Here is an 18,420-nt window from a genome sequence, read left to right on the forward strand (position 1 = left end):
CAGAGGTAGTGCCCTGACTGCTTAGATGTTTTGGGCCTACGCCCTCTGGGTTTCGGTGCCCGTGAGGGCCCCTCCAAAAACTGCTCCACCTGCACCTGTGCAGGGGCAGACTCGGCCACCTGGAGAGGAGGCAGCATTGTGGGTACTGGTTGAGAGGGGGGCAACGGGTGAGACGTGGGAGCGCTTTGAGTGGCGTCCCCACTTCCATGTCCCCTTTCGCCATCATCCCTCTCCTGGGCCAGGCCCACATCACTCCTACCATCCTGCTGGACGACAGTTTGGAGGACATGTGTGATGCCTTTGGAAGCCCAGTTGTGTAGTTTCTGTCTGCCTGTTTACTGGGGGCAGAATGGTGGTCACCATGAGTCCTGAACGGCCTTTGTCAGGGCCTGGATGGACTCGTTTGCGAGCCATGCCTGAAGCTCCCTGGAGGATGTGTGACACGGAATGCAGGAGAATCAGTAATTGTACTCACCTAGTTAGGTCATTGAAACCCTTCCTGCACTGAACCCAAGTGCGCCAGATGTTGCCTCCTGCTGGTGACCACCTCTGCCACCTCGAGCCACGCCTTCTTGGTGGCAGAGGCAGGGCGCTTCCTCCTGCCGGCCGAGTAAAATAGCTCCCTCCTCCTCCTCCTCGCCCCGGCCAGCAGCACCTGAAGTGAGGGCATGGCTGAATCTCGGAGCAGCCTTGCCCCTCTGCCGCTCCATTGGGTCTTCTTGCTTTTGCTCCATTGGTGCAATGGCCCTTTAAATCCAGACGCTCCAGCTGTCAGCAGGTCACGCGGGCGCGCAGCTTTCCGCCCGCTGCACAGCTTTTCGGACGGCAAACCCCGAAACAAGATTAACGGCCACCAATTAAGTCGCGATCACGTGGGGAGCGGTAATGTTTTATTAGTCGGGTTTTCCTAAGCGTTCATTGGCCCCTCTCTGCTGCCATCCCTCTGCCCTTTTAAAATCGAGCTCTTTATAACTATCAGAAAGACTGAACAGAGAAGGCTGAGGGGTGACCTGATAGAGGTCTTTAAGATTATGAACGGGTTCGATAGGGTAGATGTAGAGAAGATGTTTCCACTTGTGGGGGAGACCAGAACTAGGGGCCATAAATATAAGATAATCACTAATAAATCCAATAGGGAATTCAGGAGAAACTTCTTTCCCCAGAGAGTGGTGAGAATGTGGAACTCGCTCCCACAAGGAGTAGTTGAGGTGAATAGAACAGATACATTAAGGGGAAGCTCGATAAACACATGAGGGAGAAAGGAACAGAAGGATAGGAGTACAGGTTCATAGCTCCTTGAAAGTGGAGTCACAGGTGGATAGGGTGGTGAAGAAGGCATTCGGCATGCTTGGTTTCATTGGTCAGAACATTGAATGCAGGAGTTGGGATGTCTTGTTGAAGTTGTACAAGACATTAGTAAGGCCACACTTGGAATACTGTGTACAGTTCTGGTCACCCTATTATAGAAAGGATATTATTAAACTAGAAAGAGTGCAGAAAAGATTTACTAGGATGCTACCGGGACTTGATGGTTTGACTTATAGGGAGAGGTTAGATAGACTGGGACTTTTTTCCCTGGAGAGTAGGAGGTTAAGGGGTGATCTTATAGAAGTCTATAAAATAATGAGGGGCATAGATAAGGTCGATAGTCAAAATCTTTTCCCAAAGGTAGGGGAGTCTCTCACGAGGGGGCATAGATTTAAGGTGAGAGGGGAGAGATACAAAAGGGTCCAGAGGGGCAATTTTTTCACTCAAACGGTGGTGAGTGTCTGGAACGAGCTGCCAGAGGCAGTAGTAGAGGCGGGGTACAATTTTGTCTTTTAAAAAGCATTTGGACAGTTACATGGGTAAGATGGGTATCGAGGGATATGGGCCAAGTGCAGGCAATTGGGACTAGCTTAGTGGTATAACTGGGCGACACGGACATGTTGGGCCGAAGGGCCTGTTTCCGTGTTGTAAACTTCTATAAATGATACGATAGGCTGATAGGGTGAGATGAAGAAGGGAGGGAGGAGGCTCGTGTGGAGCAAAAACACCGACCGGACGGGCCAAATGGCTGTAAATTCTATGTAATATCCAGCGTTCTTCAAAAAGCATTCTCCCCACCCCCTCCCACTGTCTCCGTGGGCAGATGCCTCTCCCGGTGTGATAGTTACACAGGTTCCCTCGCCAATTTATGCCGAGTTGGTTCATCGCATTTTTAATGCCACTTTTGTGTCCACGAGGCACTAGTGCTGGGCCAAGCTTGACCTGGTTTGCTTCTGATTACAGGCAACAACAACCTGCATTTATATAGCGCCTTTAACGTAGTAAAACGTCCTGAGGCGCTTCACAGGAGCGTAAATCAGACAAAATTTGACACCGAGCCACATTAGGAGATATTAGGACAGGTGACCAAAAGCTTGGTCAAAGAGGTGGGTTTTAAGGAGCGTCTTAAAGGAGGAGAGAGAGAGACGGAGAGGTTTAGGGAGGGAATTCCAGAGCTTAGGGCCCAGGCAGCTGAAGGCACGGCCGCCAATGGCGGAGCGATGGAAATCGGGGGATGCGCAAGAGGCCGGAATTGGAGGAGCGCAGAGATCTCGGAGGGTTGTAGGGGCTGGAGGAGGTTACAGAGATAGGGTAGGGGCCGAGGCCATGGAGGGATTTGAACACAAGGATGAGAATTTTTAAATTGAGGACTTCCCGGGCAACAAAAGCTGGCGGTAATTTAACCGCAAGCATGAATATCTCAAGGCAGATTTGTCGATTGGCCACTTCCTGGGATAAAAGAAAAGATAGAGCAGGTCTGAAAACAATCGTGCGGCCAGCACCGAGCGAAGAATTGGCTCCCAACAGTCTGGTCTTGGAACGATCCCTCCAACTAACTCTCCTTCCCCGGACAGTTAATTTAACCATCTGACGCGGCCGCCATCTTGGACAAAATGGCAGCAAGCGCGGCCGCCGTCTTGGACAAAATGGCGGCCAACGCGGCCACCATTTTGGCTTTCAAATCGGGTGAGATTCAACGTGCCTTGTTCCGACAGTGTAAATCGGGAGAGTTGGCAAGCCGCTTTTAAATCTCTCCCCGTTTTTATCTCCACTGACGTCTCGCTGTTCGCTCTTTTAGACTATTTCACAACCTCAGGACGTCCCAAAGCGCTTTACAGCCAATGAAGTACTCTTTCGAAGTGTTGAAATGTAGGAAACGTGGCAGCCAATTTGCGCACAGCAAGATCCCACAAACAGCACTGTGATAATGAGCAGATAATCTGTTTTTTAGTGATAGGAACATAGGAACAGGAGTAGGCCATTCAGCCCCTCGTGCCTGCTCCGCCATTTGATAAGATCATGGCTGATCTGTGATCTAACTCCATATACCTGCCTTTGGCCCATATCCCTTAATACCTTTGGTTGCCAAAAAGCTATCTATCTCAGATTTAAATTTAGCAATTGAGCTAGTATCAATTGCCATTTGCGGAAGAGAGTTCCAAACTTCTACCAGCCTTTGTGTGTAGAAATGTTTTCTAATCTCGCTCCTGAAAGGTCTGGCTCTAATTTTTAGACTGTGCCCCCTACTCCTAGAATCCCCAACCAGCGGAAATAGTTTCTCTCTATCCACCCTATCCGTTCCCCTTAATATCTTATAAACTTCGATCAGATCACCCCTTAACCTTCGAAACTCTAGAGAATACAACCCCAATTTGTGTAATCTCTCCTCGTAACTTAACCCTTGAAGTCCGGGTATCATTCTAGTAAACCTACGCTGCACTCCCTCCAAGGCCAATATGTCCTTCCGAAGGTGCGGTGCCCAGAACTGCTCACAGTACTCCAGGTGCGGTCTAACCAGGGTTTTGTATAGCTGCAGCTTAACTTCTGACCCCTTGTACTCTAGTCCTCTAAATATAAAGGCCAGCATTCCATTAGCCTTATTGATTATTTTCTGCACCTGTTCATGACACTTCAATGATCGATGTACCTGAACCCCTAAGTCCCTTTGGACATCCACTGTTTTTAACTTTTTACCATTTAGAAAGTACCCTGTTCTATCCTTTTTTGATCCAAAGTGGATGACCTCACATTTGTCTACATTGAATTCCATTTGCCACAGTTTTGCCCATTCAATAATCTATCAATATCGCTTTGTAATTTTATGCTTTCATCTACACTGCTTACAATGCCACCAATCCTTGATGTTGGTTGAGGGGTAAATATCAGCCCAGGACGCCGGGGAGAACTCCCCCTGCTCTTCGAAACAGTGCCATGGGATCTTTTGCGTCCCGCCTGAGAGGGGTAGGGCCCCCGCTCTTGATCAAAGTGGAAAGTGCGGGTTTGTAGATGAGGGAAAGGTTGGGCCCAGTTGAGGTACCCCAAGGAGGCTTTTATTTATACGACTTGAGATAGACAACGTAAGGCAGACTCAAGTTTGTCTTGATCCAGGGGAGTAGCTGGTACATGAAACCGTCCAGAGATGGCCACAATATCGATTCAGACTCCAGCGTTGGCATCGCTGCCTGTCGGCAGAAATAAGTCAGGTCGAGTTTGTAATTGTCGGAAGATCGCAGGCTGCAACGGCAGTCCGTGCCGGGTTGGCTGGCCTCGGCTAGGGCGGGAGGCATTGCCGATTGCAGGTGGCGATGCCAACGAGGGCGGGCAAGTAACTTGCGGACCCCCCCCAGGCGGTTTCTTTTGTATATCGGCTGCCCTGCCATCGCACTGCGGGCGAGGATCGGGCTCAGCTGCGGTGCCTCCTCCGTGGTCGATCGGCCACTTGTGTGAGGTAGGGGAGGGGGTGGGGTTACGGGTTGCAGGGGCCGCCCCTCAGTGGAGATGGGGTAGAAAATTGGTTGCAAGGCGGTGATTGTAATGAGGCACGGCGCCAGCTTTGGGGGGGGGGGGGGGTGGTGAGGGGGAACATGTAGCTGCCTCGCTGGGTGGCCTGGCGCTCGATGAGCTGATTGGCGCAGGGAGGGTCACGCCCCTTTGTGTAAGGCCAGGGAGCAACAGAGAGGCTCAAATAACTAGACAGTCCTCACAGCTAACTGTATGGAACATAGGACGAGCATAGGGACGCAGGAAGAGTATAGGGACATAGGAAGATTATCGGAACATTGGAAGAGCATAGGGACATAGGAAGAGCATAGGAACATAGGAAGAGTAAAGGGACATAGGAAGAGCATAGGAACATAGGAAGAGTAAAGGGACATTGGAAGAGTAAAGAGACATAGGAAGAGCATAGGGACATAGGAAGAGTAAAGGGACATTGGAAGAGTACAGGGACATAGGAAGAGCATAGGGACATAGGAAGAGTAAAGGGACATTGGAAGAGTACAGGGACATAGGAAGAGCATAGGGGCACAGGAAGAGCATAGGAACATAGGAAGAGCATAGGAACATAGGAAGAGCATAGGAACATAGGAAGTGCATAGGGACATTGGAAGAGTACAGGGACATAGGAAGAGCATAGGGACATAGGAAGAGCATAGGAACATAGGAAGAGCATAGGAACATAGGAAGAGCATAGGAACATAGGAAGAGCATAGGAACATAGGAAGAGCATAGGGACATAGGAAGAGCATAGGAACATAGGAAGAGCATAGGAACATAGGAAGAGCATAGGAACATAGGAAGTGCATAGGAACATAGGAAGAGCATAGGAACATAGGAAGAGCATAGGGACATAGGAAGAGCATAGGAACATAGGAAGAGTAAAGGGACATAGGAAGAGCATAGGAACATAGGAAGAGCATAGGGACATAGGAAGAGCATAGGAACATAGGAAGAGTAAAGGGACATAGGAAGAGCATAGGGACATAGGAAGAGCATAGGAACATAGGAAGAGTAAAGGGACATAGGAAGAGTATAGGGACATAGGAAGAGCATAAGGACATAGGAAGAGTATAGGGACATAGGAAGAGTATAGGGACATAGGAAGAGCATAGGAACATAGGAAGAGTAAAGGGACATAGGAAGAGTATAGGGACATAGGAAGAGCATAAGGACATAGGAAGAGTATAGGGACATAGGAAGAGTATAGGGACATAGGAAGAGCATAGGGGCACAGGAAGAGCATAGGAACATAGGAAGAGTAAAGGGACATAGGAAGAGTATAGGGACATAGGAAGAGCATAGGGACATAGGAAGAGCATAGGGACATAGGAAGAGTAAAGGGACATTGGAAGAGTACAGGGACATAGGAAGAGCATAGGAACATAGGAAGAGCATAAGGACATAGGAAGAGTATAGGGACATAGGAAGAGTATAGGGACATAGGAAGAGCATAGGAACATAGGAAGAGCATAGGGACATAGGAAGAGTATAGGGACATAGGAAGAGCATAAGGACATAGGAAGAGTATAGGGACATAGGAAGAGTATAGGGACATAGGAAGAGCATAGGAACATAGGAAGAGCAAATGGACATAGGAAGAGTAAAGGGACATAGGAAGAGTACAGGGACATAGGAAGAGCATAGGGACATAGGAAGAGCATAGGAACATAGGAAGAGCATAGGAACATAGGAAGAGCATAGGAACATAGGAAGTGCATAGGAACATAGGAAGAGCATAGGGACATAGGAAGAGTAAAGGGACATTGGAAGAGTACAGGGACATAGGAAGAGCATAGGGACATAGGAAGAGCATAGGGACATAGGAAGAGCATAGGAACATAGGAAGAGTAAAGGGACATAGGAAGAGTATAGGGACATAGGAAGAGCATAGGGACATAGGAAGAGCATAGGAACATAGGAAGAGTAAAGGGACATAGGAAGAGTAAAGGGATATAGGAAGAGTAAAGGGACATAGGAAGAGTAAAGGGACATAGGAAGAGCAAAGTGACATAGGAAGAGTAAAGGGACATAGGAAGAGTAAAGGGACATAGGAAGAGCAAAGTGACATAGGAAGAGAATAGGGACATAGGAAGAGAATAGGGACATAGGAAGAACACAGGAACATAGGAAGAGAATAGGGACATAGGAAGAGTAAAGGGACATAGGAAGAGCATAGGAACATAGGAAGAGAATAGGGACATAGGAAGAGTAAAGGGACATAGGAAGAGCATAGGGACATAGGAAGAACACAGGAACATAGGAAAAACATAGGTACAGAGTATTATTTAAATGGTGATAGATTGGGGAATGTTGATGTACTAAGGGACCTGGGTGTCCTTGTACACCAGTCACTGAAAGCAAACATGCAGGTGCAGCAAGCAGTTAGGAAGGCAAATGGTATGTTGGCCTTCATTGCAAGAGGATTTGAGTACAGGAGCAAGGATGTCTTACTGCAGTTACACAGAGCCTTGGTGAGACCACACCTGGAGTATTGTGTGCAGTTTTGGTCTTACCTAAGAAAGGATATACTTGCCATGGAGGGATTGCAGCAGAGGTTCACTAGACTGTTTCCTGGGATGGCAGGACTGTTGTATGAGGAGAGATTGGGTCGACTCGGCCTGTATTCACTCGAGTTTAGAAGAATGAGAGGGGATCTCATTGAAATGTATAAAATTCTGACAGAGCTAGACAGACTGGATGCAGGGAGGATGTCTCCCCTGGCTGGGGGGGTCCAGAACGAGGGGTCACAGTCTCAGGATACGGGGTAGGACATATAGGACTGAGATGAGGAGAAATTTCTTCACTCAGAGGGTGGTGAACCTGTGGAATTCTCTACCACAGAAGGCTGTGGAGGCCAAGTCACTGAATATATTTAAGAAGGAGCTGAATAGATTTCTAGACACAGAAGGCTTCAAGGGGTATGGGGAGAGAGCGGGGAATATGGTATTGAGATAGAGGATCAGCCATGATCATATTGAATGGCGGAGCAGGCTCGAAGGGCCGAATGGCCTACTCCTGCTCCTATTTTTTTGTTTCTATGTTTCTATAGGAAGAACACAGGAACATAGGAAGAATATAGGTACATAGGCACATAGTTAAAACATAGGTATGTAGGAAAAACATAGGAACTTAGGAAAAACATAGGTACATAGGATGAACATAGGAACATAGGAAAAATAGGTACATAGGAACATAGGAAAAATAGGTACATAGGAAAACATAGGTACATAGGAACATAGGAAAAACATAGGTACATAGGAAAACATAGGAACATAGGAAAAACATAGGTACATAGGAAAACATAGGAACATAGGAAAAACATAGGTACATAGGAAAACATAGGAACATAGGAAAAACATAGGTACATAGGAAAACATAGGAACATAGGAAAAACATAGGTACATAGGAAAACATAGGAACATAGGAAAACATAGGTACATAGGAACATAGGAAAACATAGGTACATAGGAAAACATAGGAACATAGGAAAAACATAGGTACATAGGAAAACATAGGAACATAGGAAAACATAGGTACATAGGAAAACATAGGAACATAGGAAAACATAGGTACATAGGAACATAGGAAAAACATAGGTACATAGGAACATAGGAAAAACATAGGTACATAGGAAAACATAGGAACATAGGAAAACATAGGTACATAGGAAAACATAGGAACATAGGAAAACATAGGTACATAGGGCAACATAGGTACATAGGAGCATTGGAAAAACATATGTACACAGGAACATAGGTAAAACATAGGTACATAGGAAAAACATAGGAACTTAGGGAAAACATAGGTACATAGGAACATAGGAAAACATAGGTACATAGGAACATAGGAAAACAGGTACATAGGAACATAGGCACATAGGAAAACAGGTACATAGGAACATAGGAAAAACATTGGAACATAGGTAAAACATAGGTACATAGGAAAAACATAGGAACTTAGGAAAACATAGGTACATAAGAACATAGGAAAAACATAGGTACATAGAACGAACATAGGAACATAGGAAAACATAGGTACATAGGAAAAACATAGGAAGAGGAGTCGGCCATTCAGCCCCTCGAGCCTGTTCCGCCATTCAATTAGATCACGGCTGATCTGCACTTCAACTCTATTTACCTTCCTTTGCTCCATATCCCAGAATCCCCTCACCCAACAAAAATCGATCGATCTCAGTTTTGAAATTTTCAATTGACCCCCGGCCTCGACAGCTTTTTGGGGGAGAGAGTTCCAGATTCCCACTCCCCTTTGTGTGAGGAAGTGCTTCCTGACATCACCCCTGAACGGCCTAGCTCTAATTTTAAGGTTCTGCCCCCTTGTTCTGGACTCCCCCCACCAGAGGAAATAGTTTCTCTCTATCGACCCTATCACATCCTTTAATCATCTTAAACACCTCGATTGGTGGGCCTATTCTATGCATGAACACGTGGAGAGAGATTGTCGGTCGTGGGCTGCCTTCTTTTCTGAAGATGCTGGTTGCCCAAATCACCATTGTTCACTCTCTGAGTCTGGACAGTGAGAGTTGGCAAGATATTCGACCATGGGGGGGGGGGAGCATTTCCAAGCCCACTGATGAGCTGCCTCGGCGGGGGTTTGCGGTGAGGGGTGGGGTTACCTGGAGGCTGGATGCCTCGTTCCCATCATCTCTGGCACTGTAACGAGCTCCCCTCTGTGGGTACAACGGGGGCAGCCTGCCCGATGAAGCCTCCCGACACTCGAGGGACAGAGGGTGCCCAAATCGATCCACGTACGGGACGGCCCGCTGGTTTCCTTTAAGAGTCAGTGGCCTGCCGGGCGTCGGGGGAGGGGCCTCAAAGGGGGAGGGGCTTCAAGGGGGAGGGGCTTCAAGCCCGGGGGGTGAAGCCTGTTGGTGGAGGACTGGAGAAATGGAGAAGGTTCCAGAAGATTTGAATCACCTGTGAACTCCGAACAATGCACTGGACGCTCACTGAGCTGCAAACACGCACATCCAGACACACGCTCACATGCATCTGCACACACGCACTCACACATGTACACGTGTGCATCTGCACACATGCACACGCACATCTACAGACGTGCACACACACGTATACACAAGTACAGGCGTGCACACAAACATACACACGTACAAACACACTTACGTGTACACACACAAACACACGCAAACACGCATGTACAGCCATGCGCATGCACACATGTACCCACACACGTGCATACACACACACATGTACAGCCATGCGCGCGCACATATGTGGCAAACAAAAGGCATTTGATAAAGTACCACATAATAGACTTTTCAGCCAAAAGAGCCAGAGACAACGTAAGGAAATGATTTTTTACACAGCGAGTTGTTCTGATCTGGAATGCGCTGCCTGAAAGGGCGGTGGAAGCAGATTCAATAATAACTTTCAAAAGGGAATTGGAGAAATACTTTAAAAGGAAAAAATTACAGGGCTCTGGGGAAAGAGCGGGGCGAGTGGGACTAATTGGATAGCTCTTTCAAAGAGCCAGCACAGGCACGATGGGCCGAACGGCCTCCTCCAGTGCTGTACTTTTTATGATACTGTGATACCGTGTGCCCACACACGTGTACACCCACACATGTACAAACGCACACGCGTGTACACACTGAATGAAGCGACCTCCAATGGAGACGTGTTATTTGGGGTCCAGAGGGTGTCAAACACAGATGGCCAGGCAAGGATTGAAATGAGAATGAAAGAGAGACAGACAGCGAGCGAGAGGAAGTGGAGTCAGCGGGAGAAGGATCTGATAAATGAAACATGTAACACTGAATGACACTAACTCCAGTAGGTGAGAAATCCTAGCTCTCTGTACCTGGTGCCAGGACTGATACTACTCTCAGCACAGGTTAGATACAGGGTAAAGCTCCCTCTACACCGTCCCATCAAACACTCACAGGGCAGGTACAGGGTTAGATACAGAGTAAAGCTCCCTCTACACCGTCCCATCAAACACTCACAGGGCAGGTACAGGGTTAGATACAGAGTAAAGCTCCCTCTACACTGTCCCATCAAACACTCCCAGGGCAGGTACAGGGTTAGATACAGAGTAAAGCTCCCTCTACACTGTCCCATCAAACACTCCCAGGGCAGGTACAGGGTTCGATACAGAGTAAAGCTCCCTCTACACTGTCCCATCAAACACTCCCAGGGCAGGTACAGCATGGGTTAGATACAGAGTAAAGCTCCCTCTACACTGTCCCATCAAACACTCCCAGGGCAGGTACAGGGTTAGATACAGAGTAAAGCTCCCTCTACACTGTCCCATCAAACACTCACAGGGCAGGTACAGGGTTAGATACAGAGTAAAGCTCCCTCTACACTGTCCCATCAAACACTCCCAGGGCAGGTACAGGGTTAGATACAGAGTAAAGCTCCCTCTACACTGTCCCATCAAACACTGCCAGGGCAGGTACAGGGTTAGATACAGAGTAAAGCTCCCTCTACACTGTCCCATCAAACACTGCCAGGGCAGGTACAGGGTTAGATACAGAGTAAAGCTCCCTCTACACTGTCCCATCAAACACTCCCAGGGCAGGTACAGGGTTAGATACAGAGTAAAGCTCCCTCTACACTGTCCCATCAAACACTCCCAGGGCAGGTACAGGGTTAGATACAGAGTAAAGCTCCCTCTACACTGTCCCATCAAACACTCCCAGGGCAGGTACAGGGTTAGATACAGAGTAAAGCTCCCTCTACACTGTCCCATCAAACACTCACAGGGCAGGTACAGGGTTAGATACAGAGTAAAGCTCCCTCTACACTGTCCCATCAAACACTCACAGGGCAGGTACAGGGTTAGATACAGAATAAAGTTCCCTCTACACTGTCCCATCAAACACTCCCAGGGCAGGTACAGGGTTAGATACAGAGTAAAGCTCCCTCTACACTGTCCCATCAAACACTGCCAGGGCAGGTACAGGGTTAGATACAGAGTAAAGCTCCCTCTACACTGTCCCATCAAACACTCCCAGGGCAGGTACAGCACGGGTTAGATACAGAGTAAAGCTCCCTCTACACTGTCCCATCAAACACTGCCAGGGCAGGTACAGGGTTAGATACAGAGTAAAGCTCCCTCTACACTGTCCCATCAAACACTCCCAGGGCAGGTACAGCACGGGTTAGATACAGAGTAAAGCTCCCTCTACATTGTCCCATCAAACACTCCCAGGGCAGGTACAGCACGGGTTAGATACAGAGTAAAGCTCCCTCTACACTGTCCCATCAAACACTGCCAGGGCAGGTACAGGGTTAGATACAGAGTAAAGCTCCCTCTACACTGTCCCATCAAACACTGCCAGGGCAGGTACAGGGTTAGATACAGAGTAAAGCTCCCTCCACACTGTCCCATCAAACACTCCCAGGGCAGGTACAGGGTTAGATACAGAGTAAAGCTCCCTCTACACTGTCCCATCAAACACTCACAGGGCAGGTACAGGGTTAGATACAGAGTAAAGCTCCCTCTACACTGTCCCATCAAACACTCCCAGGGCAGGTACAGCACGGGTTAGATACAGAGTAAAGCTCCCTCTACATTGTCCCATCAAACACTCCCAGGGCAGGTACAGCACGGGTTAGATACAGAGTAAAGCTCCCTCTACACTGTCCCATCAAACACTGCCAGGGCAGGTACAGGGTTAGATACAGAGTAAAGCTCCCTCTACACTGTCCCATCAAACACTGCCAGGGCAGGTACAGGGTTAGATACAGAGTAAAGCTCCCTCCACACTGTCCCATCAAACACTCCCAGGGCAGGTACAGGGTTAGATACAGAGTAAAGCTCCCTCTACACTGTCCCATCAAACACTCACAGGGCAGGTACAGGGTTAGATACAGAGTAAAGCTCCCTCTACACTGTCCCATCAAACACTCCCAGGGCAGGTACAGCACGGGTTAGATACAGAGTAAAGCTCCCTCTACATTGTCCCATCAAACACTCCCAGGGCAGGTACAGCACGGGTTAGATACAGAGTAAAGCTCCCTCTACACTGTCCCATCAAACACTGCCAGGGCAGGTACAGGGTTAGATACAGAGTAAAGCTCCCTCTACACTGTCCCATCAAACACTCCCAGGGCAGGTACAGGGTTTGATACAGAGTAAAGCTCCCTCTTCACTGTCCCATCAAACACTCCGAGGGCAGGTACAGCACGGGTTAGATACAGAGTAAAGCTCCCTCTACACTGTCCCATCAAACACTCCCAGGGCAGGTACAGCACGGGTTAGATACAGAGTAAAGCTCCCTCTACACTGTCCCATCAAACACTGCCAGGGCAGGTACAGGGTTAGATACAGAGTAAAGCTCCCTCCACACTGCCCCAAGGTTTTGCTCATTGTATCTCAGATGTTACACCGTTTTATGCAGACAGCTACATATAATACTCAATGTAGTATTGTGCTGCTAAGGTGGAACTGTGTAATGTGGCCTGTCCCTTTAAGACTTCAATATCTAACCGCTGCACATGCTGTGATTAGTTTGAGGTTAATTACTCTTGGTGATGGGAGATTGTAGATTGACAGTCGCTCGTGAATTTCTGGGTCATGCCTGCACGAAATGGACTATCCATCATTTAAAAATAAAATTTAAATATTCACATTTTGAAGTGTGACCTCTTTAGGAAATGGCAGGCGCAAGACTTTATTAATTACTCTGAACTGCCTGTCACGTTTGACTCGGTTAGCTGATAAACAAGCTATTCATAATGACAAGAGTGTTGTACCATGTAACACGCAATGTCTTTCTAACGTAGCTGACCACGCTATCATTCAGCGCTTCTGTCTCTCAGATTTGGATTGGGCTGTCTTTCTCTTTCCCTCTCTCCCTCGTCTCTCTGTGTTTCTGTCTCTCTTTCTCTCGCTGTCTGTCTCTCTTTCTCCCTCTCTGCTTCTCTCTTATTCTTTCTGTCTGTCTTTCTCTCTGTCTCTTTCTCTTTCTATCTTGTTCGCCCTCTGTTTCTTTCTCTGTCTCTCTCTTTTTCCCTCTCTCTCTGCCCCTCTTATTCTGTCGGTGTTTCTCTCTGTCTCTCTCTGTTTTTGTCTTGTTCTCGCTGTCTCTGTTTCTCTCTCTATCTCTCCCTCTGTCTGTCTCCATCTGTCTCTTCTTCTCTGTCTGTCTTTCTGTCTCTTTCACTTTCTGTATTGTTCCCGGTCCATCTCTCTTTTTCTCTCGCTCGCTGTCTCTCCCTCTCTGTTGCTCTTATTCTCTCTGTGTTTCTCTCTGCCTCTGGTCTCTCTGTCTGTCATTCTCTCAATCTGTCCCTCTGATTCTTTGCCTGTCTTGTTCACTCTGTTGGTTTCTATCTTTCTGTCTTTCTCTTGGTATAACTTACTGGTTTGGGATTGATACAGGGCTATGAGGAGAGAGTGGGGCAGTGGGATTAGTTTGGGATTGATACAGGGCTACGGGGAGAAAGCGGGGCAGTGGGATTAGTTTGGGATTGATACAGGGCTATGAGGAGAGAGTGGGGCAGTGGGATTAGTTTGGGATTGATACAGGGCTACGGGGAGAGAGCGGGGCAGTGGGATTAGTTTGGGATTGATACACGGCTATGGGGAGAGAGCGGGGCAGTGGGATTAGTTTGGGATTGATACAGGGCTACGGGGAGAGAGCGGGGCAGTGGGATTAGTTTGGGATTGATACAGGGCTATGGGGAGAGAGCGGGGCAGTGGGATTAGTTTGGGATTGATACAGGGCTATGGGGAGAGAGTGGGGCAGTGGGATTAGTTTGGGATTGATACAGGGCTACGGGGAGAGAGCGGGGCAGTGGGATTAGTTTGGGATTGATACACGGCTATGGGGAGAGAGCGGGGCAGTGGGATTAGTTTGGGATTGATACAGGGCTACGGGGAGAGAGCGGGGCAGTGGGATTAGTTTGGGATTGATACAGGGCTATGGGGAGAGAGTGGGGCAGTGGGATTAGTTTGGGATTGATACAGGGCTATGGGGAGAGAGTGGGGCAGTGGGATTAGTTTGGGATTGATACAGGGCTACGGGGAGAGAGCGGGGCAGTGGGATTAGTTTGGGATTGATACAGGGCTATGGGGAGAGAGTGAACCAGTGAAATTGGTTTGAGATTGATCCAGCAAAAAGGCAGCACAGACATGATGGGCTGAATGGCCTCCTTCTGTGCTGTAAACTAATCCAGTTTGTGGGTGTTGGATAAATTTGCAGCAGAGGAACATACGGAAAGTACAGGCCTGGGAAAAATTTTGCAGTGCCCCCAACCTTTCGTAGCCCTCAATTGCCCACTCATTCAGATATCGATCTAACTCTCTGTAAAACCCTTGCACTCCATCCGTCTCGGCTGCCTCCTCGAACAGTCCAACCCACACATCCATCATCCAGCACATGCGCGTCAGCTGTGCGTCAGTTGGTAGCACACTTGCCCCTGAGTCCGAAACTTGAGCCCCATAATCCAGGCCGACACTCCCAGTGCCAGTGCTGAGGGAGTGCCGCACTGTCGGAGGTGCCGTCTTTCGGATGAGACGTTAAACCGAGGCCCCGCCTGCCCCTCTCAGGCGGATGTAAAAGATCCCATTGGAAGAAGAGCAGGGGGGAGTTCTCCCCGGCGTCCTGGGGGCCAATATTTATCAGAAAATCAGCTTATCACATCGCTGTTTGTGGGATCTTGCTGTGCGCAAATTGGCTGCTGCGTTTCCTACATTACAACAGTGAGTGCACCTCGTAAGTAATTCATTGGCCGTAAAGCAGTTTGGGACGTCCTGAAGTTGTGAAAGGTGCTGTTTAAAAGCACATCTGTCTTTCTCTTGCATGAAGTCATTAAATCTAAACTGCCTGTGCCCCTTCCTCTATCAAACTTCGAGCAGCTGGCTCTGAAGCTTGTGATAATCGCAAACATATTATTGGCGTTCGTTTTATTGATCCCTTTAAGGCTCATGAGCACTTGATTATCTCCCTTCAGCGTTGTCTTCTCCAGAGTAAAACCGGGCTCTCCTCACAGCTCGAGGATTGTCCCTTTAAACTCTTATGCTTCTCAGAGTGGCTAATAACTGCAGACCGCAATCAATAAGCTCAGGGTGGCAAGCAATGAGATCCTGAATTTGTGCCTCTGGGAATCGAATGAGAAATAAATGGGCTGCTCATAAGCCCTCGGAGACGTGCTAACATCCCCAGATAGCCTCGTTTGTCAACTTTATGATCTCTCCAGTAGATTACGGTGGCTGCCCGAGCTCCCATAGCAACTGGCGGAATTCTGACATCGCGCACCTCGCTCAAGGCAAGATTGACATTAAGTAGCCCCTCATCTATCCTGCACTTAACAAGCCAATTCCAAACCATCGTAGGGAGTAGGAGTCCCCTGTGTATGTTATAGAGAATAGCGGCCCCTGTATATTATTCCGAATATTCTTGGAGTTGCTGGCGCCTCCCAAATCCGTGCCCATCTTTCCCGCAACTCTATGTTTGAATCCCTCCAATCTGGTTTCCGCCCCTGCCACAGGACTGAAACGGCCCTCATCGAAGTACAAATGACATCCTGGTAAACTTTCTCTCCTCATCCTTCTCCACCTGTCTACAGCCTTTGACATGGTTGACCATCCCATCCTCCTCCTACGCCTCCCCTCCATCTTCCCGCTAGGTGGGACTGCTCTCGCCTGGTTCCATCCTTATCTATCCAGTCGTAGCCTGAGAATCTCCTGCGATGGCTTCTCTTCCCGTTCCCGCACCGTTACATCTGGAGTCCCCCAAGGATCTATCCTCGGCCCCCTCCTATTCCTCATCTCCATGCTGCCTCTCGTCGACATCATGCGAAAACACAACCTCAGGTTCCACGTGTACGCTGACAACCCAGCTCTACCTCACCACCACCTCCCTCGACCCCCCCACTGTCTCTCAATTGCTTGTCCAGTACTGGATGAGCAAAAATTTCCTCCAATTAAATATTGGGAAGTCCGACGCCATTGTCTTTGGTCCCCGCCGCAAACTCCGTTCCCTAGCAACCGACTCCATCCCTCTCCCCGGCCACTGTCTGAGGCTGAACCAGACTGTTCGCAACTTTGGCATCCTGTTTGACCCTGAGATGAGCATCCAATCACATATCCGCCCCTCGACCAAGACCGCCTACTTCCACCTCTGTAACATCGCCCGTCTCCGCCCCTGCCTCAGCTCATCTGCTGCTGAAACCCTCATCCATGCCTCCGTTACCTCCAGACTCGACTATTCCAATGCTCTCCTGGCCGGCCTCCCATCTTCCACCCTCCATAAATTTCAGCTCATCCAAAACTGCTGCCCCCGTATCCTAACTCCTGCACCAAGTTCACCCATCACCCTCCTGTGCTCGCTGACCTACATTGGCTCCCGGTCCGGGAACGCCTCGATTTTAAAATTCTCATCCTCGTTTTCAAATCCCTCCATGGCCCTCGCCCCCCCTCCCTATCTCTGTAACCTCCTCCGGCCCTACAACCCTCCGAGATCTCTGCGTTCCTCCAATTCTTGCCTCTTGTGCATCCCCGATTTCCAACGCTCCACCATTGGCGGCCGTGCCTTCAGCTGCCTGGGCCCTAAGCTCTGGAATTCCCTCCCTAAACCTCTCCGCCTCTCTCTCCTCCTTTAAGATGCTCCTTAAAACCTACCTCTTTGACCAAGCTTTTGGTCACCTGTCCTAATATCTCCTTATGTGGCTCGGTGTCAAATCTTGTTTGATAATCGCTCCTGTGAAGAACCTTGGGACGTTTCACTGCGTTAAAGGTGCTATATAAATGCAGGTTGTTGTTGCTGTTGTTGTAGCCCCTCCTGCCCTTGTATATTATAGAGAATAGCAGCCCCTGTGTATATTATAGAGAATAGCAGCCCCTGTGTATATTATAGGGAATAGCAGCCCCTGTGTATATTACAGGGAATAGCAGCCCCTGTGTATATTATAGAGAACAGCAGCCCCTGGGTATATTATAGGGAATAGCAGCCCCTGGGTATATTATAGGGAATAGCAGCCCCTGTGTATATTATAGAGAATAGCAGCCCCTGGGTATATTATAGGGAACAGCAGCCCCTGTGTATATTATAGGGAATAGCAGCCCCTGTGTATATTATAGGGAATAGCAGCCCCTGGGTATATTAGGGAATAGCAGCCCCTGTGTATATTACAGGGAATAGCAGCCCCTGTGTATATTATAGAGAATAGCAGCCCCTGGGTATATTATAGGGAATAGCAGCCCCTGGGTATATTAGGGAATAGCAGCCCCTGTGTATATTATAGAGAATAGCAGCCCCTGTGTATATTATAGGGAACAGCAGCCCCTGGGTATATTATAGAGAATAGCAGCCCCTGGGTATATTATAGGGAATAGCAGCCCCTGTGTATATTACAGGGAATAGCAGCCCCTGTGTATATTATAGAGAATAGCAGCCCCTGAGTATATTATAGGGAATAGCAGCCCCTGGGTATATTATAGGGAATAGCAGCCCCTGTGTATATTATAGAGAATAGCAGCCCCTGTGTATATTATAAAGAATAGCAGCCTCTGTGTATATTATAGGGAATAGCAGCCCCTGGGTATATTATAGGGAATAGCAGCCCCTGTGTATATTATAGAGAATAGCAGCCCCTGTGTATATTATAGAGAATAGCAGCCCCT

Source organism: Heptranchias perlo, chromosome 43 (assembly GCF_035084215.1).
Source record: "Heptranchias perlo isolate sHepPer1 chromosome 43, sHepPer1.hap1, whole genome shotgun sequence".
Lineage (NCBI taxonomy): Eukaryota > Metazoa > Chordata > Chondrichthyes > Hexanchiformes > Hexanchidae > Heptranchias > Heptranchias perlo.